At 57.5% G+C, this 4,517-nt stretch overlaps 1 protein-coding gene across 3 annotated transcripts in view; it reads left to right on the forward strand.

Moving 5' to 3' along the window:
* Nucleotides 1–1,229: 1,229 nt before the first annotated feature.
* Nucleotides 1,230–4,517, forward strand: part of MYT1L (myelin transcription factor 1 like) — a 293,470-nt gene continuing 290,182 nt past the window's right edge. For 2 of the 3 annotated variants that reach the window (XM_026037052.1, XM_026037048.1), the window contains exon 1: nt 2,432–2,480. The gene's annotated coding sequence lies outside the window, so the exon portion shown is untranslated. Of the gene's footprint in view, nt 1,249–2,431; nt 2,481–4,517 lie in introns of those variants that run through there. The other variant, XM_026037051.1, reaches the window with a different exon arrangement.

Below are 4,517 nucleotides of genomic sequence, written 5' to 3' on the forward strand. Positions count from 1 at the left end.
GGGAGCGCGGGAAGAGCCGCTCCGCAGGGAGCGCGGGAAGAGCCGCTCCGCGCTCCGCAGGGAGCGCCGCGCGCCCGGGCGGCCGCCGCCGCGGCGCGTCCTGCTGCAGAGAGGGGCAGCTGCAGCCTCGGGTGGTGACACACTCTGCGGTGTTGTCGTGTGGAAGAGGCAACCAAGCCCACACGCTTTAGGAACAGTTAGCAGCCTTGCGGCACGAAGAGCAAAAATATGACTCAAACCCCTCAGAAATGAAGGCTGAAGATAATCTTTAGCAAAGGAGGGATTTTTCTGTTGGAGGTAGGAGAAGTAAGGAAGCAACTTACATAGAGACATTAAATTTTCAGTGCATAATTTGTAAGAAAGGCTTTAAAAAAAAAAAAGCTTTCTTCAGAGCCAGGGAAATACTGGCAAACGCATCAAAGGACACAAGAGGTCTGTTAATCTATCAATTAAACCACTTGGGTCTTTTTCGCGTCTGTTTTCCTGCGCTCTTAGCTCTTACGCTGCGATTCGCAACGTTAGGAACCCCCCAGGTGAATCCCAGGCTCCGTGAGGCCGCAGCCCGTGGGGCGGGCGCGGGGTGGCCCCATCCCCGGCGAGCGGGGGCTGCCCGGCGAGCCCGGGTACCATTTTAGTTGGTGACCGACTGCAAATGATTCCCGTTCCCTGCTCCAGGGAACATCCGATGTGGCGCCCAATGGGCTGGGAAGGCTGCGCAGACGTCAGGGGCTCTGCGTGTGTCTGCGCCGGCAGCCGCAGCGGCAGCCTCCATTAGAGCAGCGCTATTGATCGCTGCTGCTCGCTGCGGGAACGGCGCTCCGGTGCAGGGAAATGGAGAGAAAAAGGAGAAAAGGCAGGAAGAGAATCTCAAGGCAACTTAAAAATAGACATGAGCTGAAGGCGCCCCGGGCCGGGGCCTGGGAAGAGCGGGCGGGCGCAGGCTGCGCACGCAGCGCGTGCCCCCCGCTGCTCCCGCTGCCCTGCTGCAATGCCCCTGTCTGCAGAATGGCTCTGGTTCAGCAGAGGAGCCTGCGAGCTGCGGGGGTGACATTTGTCTCGCATTGTGAGCACCCAGTCGTCTGCCTGGGGGGGCAGGGAGGGCTGCAAATAACCGCGCCGGGTCTCTGCTTCCCAGCGCAGCGCACGCGGCTCCGGGAAGCTGCTCCGCATTTACCGGCAGCCCCTTKCTCTGCTGCGTAGCGCACAAGGTGCCCCTGCGAGCAAACCGCGGAAGGGAAGATGCTGCGGGTAGGGACTGGCCTTTCTTCTTCCTCTGAGGTTTCTCCCTCCGCTAGTCTCTGCCCGTGATCCGTAGCCGCCCGTTGATCCCGCGTCTCGCCATTTCAGCGAGGCTGCCAGGAAAATCCCCGCAAGGGGAGCGCGTCCGTGGGCGACAACCAACAGGCGGGGGCCGGGAGCCGCGCGCGGGGCTGCGGGGACCCCCGGGGCCGCCCCCCGGCTGGGTCCGCGCGGGGGCAGCACCCGCGGGGCTGCGGGGCTCGCGGGGAGGCTGCGGGGCTCCCGGGGCGTCCTGGGGCTGCTGCGGGGGGTCCCGGTGGCGCCCGGCCCTTCCCGTGCCCCCCGCGCCGCCCCTGCCCGCGGCGGCTGCTGATTCACGTCGCGGGGCGGCCCCGCGGGAGCCGCGGCGGCAGCCGGAGCTGCTGCCGCTGCCGCATCCAGGCGCGCGGGGGGCGCCGAGCGCCAGCCCCGCCGTGAAAAAGGCGCCCCGAGCACCCAGCAAGGCAGCCCCGGCCGAGAGAGACACCCTGCGAGCAGCCAGCACACACCCCGACAGCCTCCCGAATTACCAAATAAAACACAATTAGTGGAGGAAAAATCCCTTCCGCTCTTTCTTTCCCCTTGCAGCCTGGAATCGCCGGAGCTGCCGATTCTGTTCACAGCTCCTCATTTAAAAAAGAAAAAGGACACTCTCTATTTCTCTATTTACCTGATAACTAGCTGGGGGTGGGATACCTGATTTAGCTGGAGACTTTGATTTGTGGGATTGACAACCTTATTATGCAGTGAGCTTATTATTGATATTATTCTGCTCTCGGTTGCCATGACCACCTTGTGAGAGACATTCAATTTTCTCTCTTCCATCATCATTATCTATGAGGCCATCTGTTGTGGAAAATGAATTCAGCCTCATTTGCATGACTGATAAGCAAATTTTTTTTTTATCTATTTAACAGAAGGTCATATGCCGGGGATTTGGAGCTGGTGGAAAAAAAAAAAAAAAAAAAAAGTGGAGGGGAAAAAAAAAAGGCATCTCGAGAGGATGAGTGGGAGTGCGTGCATTAGAGGATGTATGTGGAAGTAAAACAGATCCCTCAGGCCTGCTAGCCTATCCTGCTGCATTTGTCATTCCTGCCAGGGCGACATTTTTTTCCCCCTAAGCTTCTGCACACTAAAGAGAGGGAGAGAGCTTTTTCCCTGCAGTCTTCTCGAAGCCCCCCTGGTTTTTTGCCTTGGTCTTGGTGGGTGTATTTTAATCTCTCTATTTTTTTTTTTCCTTTTTGAATCCCTGGAACATGGGGTGTCTTTTCAGTGTTCAGTGAAGAAAAAAGCAGCCTTTGCTGGGTCTCCGTGGTACGCTTCTTACTCCTCATCCTTGCCAAGTTAGAGTAAGCCAGGGTGTTTCTTAACGGTGCTGAAATGTCTTTCTTGTGTTTAACTTGTGAACGGTGAATGGTGCAAGTGTGGGCTGTGTTTTATCGGGGCTGGGGGGCGATTCTCGTAGCTGGTTGTGATTTTTGCAGGCAATCCATGGCTTGTGCTTGCATGTCCATTGTTTGCTCCTTGCAAGTTCTTCGGGCGATGCTGCTGGGCAGCCAAAATGCGGGATGCGGGATGGTGAGCTGCCCTGGAGCGGGGCTTTGCCGTGGGGACGCATTGAGGTGCCCGCATTAAGCGTGTTGTTGTTTATCGAAACTTGCTGCGTGCTGGACGGGACTGTGCGCGGTGGAGAAGCGACAACTTCGCAGGTCGGAGCGCTCAGCGCTGGCGACAGTCGGGCACAATGGGGGAAATGCTGTAAGATGCTGTGGGTTTGCACTAAAACGGCGGGTTAAAACGGTGACTGTGGGCTTTGAAAGGGAATACTCATACTAGAACAGCGTTTCTGAGGAAAACTCTCTTAAATACTGTGTAGCCATAATAATTCGTATTTTTTTCCTTAAAGAGAACTAGATCTGTAAATAAGGGGTGGTTAATTCAATTAACCCCTTTGAAAGCATCGCAGTCTATACTTCAATTTAAAAATAGTTCCCAGAAGTGAAACGATAGCCCATGTCAATTTAGTGCAAATTCGCTAACGTTATTCACTGCTCGAAAGTAACCGAAGAGTATAAAAMCCGACTTAGTAGAGCATAAATGACTTGCTAGTCCCTTATAAAAGAGACATTGCACGAGTTTTCTTCTTAAATTTATCCTTAACAGCGATTAAACTTAATGGAACAAAACCATGCCATTTGCGTGAGAAACGGGGACATGAGCAAGGAGCGTGTCTGTGAGGGGTCTGTGCCCCGCGCGAGACTTGCTTCAGTGGTGAATGCTTTTCCGAGTTGATTATACCGCTTTTGAGATACGAAAGGAGATATATACCGTTTTTCATTTTTGCCAATAAATACATTTGAGTTACAGTTGCAGTCTCTAGGGGCTCTCTTTATGCTGCCTCCTTGCAACCCAGAAATGATGGTGTGTGCTGAATTTCAGAGGGAAAGAAGTTTCGCTCTCATGGAGGTCAGATGCGGAGAGCCGGGTCTCTGCCTCGCCCGCCTTCAGCAACTTGCTCTGCGCTAGTCGCTGCAAATTCCTCTTGTAGTCGTGCTTTGGCAAACCCTCTGGCACAGCCCTCGCCTTGCCGKGTGGCAGCAGAGCGACCCGCTGCTGGTGGCTGCTGCAAGGGCTCTCCTTTCTCCCGCCCCTCTGGTTTCGGGAGCACTGCGGCTTTCTCTGCAGGGGGGCGCGTTTGGGGTCGCCCCCGCGCCCTCCCGCCGCCCCGCGGGTCCGGGGAGCATCCCGGGGCGCCGGGAGCGCCGGGAGCGCGGGGCGCGGACGCGGAGCGCGCGGGCGGGGGCGCCCCCGCCGCTAATTCCCTCCTTAATCCCATTAGGGCGCCGGGAGCGGGACGGCGCGGGCGGGCGGGCGGCCATTGTTGGCGCGCGCTGTGAGGCGGCGGCCGCCTCAGCACCGGGAGCTGTCCCTGCTCCCCGCCCCCTGCCTCCCTGCTCCTGCTTCCCTGCCTGCTCCTGCCTGGCTGTTTTCCTGCTCCTGCCTGCCTGCCTCCCTGCTCCTGCCTGCCTGCCTCCCTGCTCCTGCCTGCCTGCTTCCTTGCTCCTGCCTGCCTGCTTCCCTGCCTCCCTGCCCGCTTCCCTCCCCCTGCCTCCCTGCCTCCCGTCTGACTGCTTCCCTGCCTCCTGTCTGCCTGCTTCTCTGCCTCCTGCTTCCCTGCTTCCTTCCTCCCTGCCTACTTCCCTGCCTGACAGCTTCCCTGCCCGCTTCCCTGCTTCCCT

This window comes from Nothoprocta perdicaria, unplaced genomic scaffold (genome assembly GCF_003342845.1).
Source record: "Nothoprocta perdicaria isolate Ctin4 unplaced genomic scaffold, notPer1 scaffold_19, whole genome shotgun sequence".
In the NCBI taxonomy this organism is placed as follows: domain Eukaryota; kingdom Metazoa; phylum Chordata; class Aves; order Tinamiformes; family Tinamidae; genus Nothoprocta; species Nothoprocta perdicaria.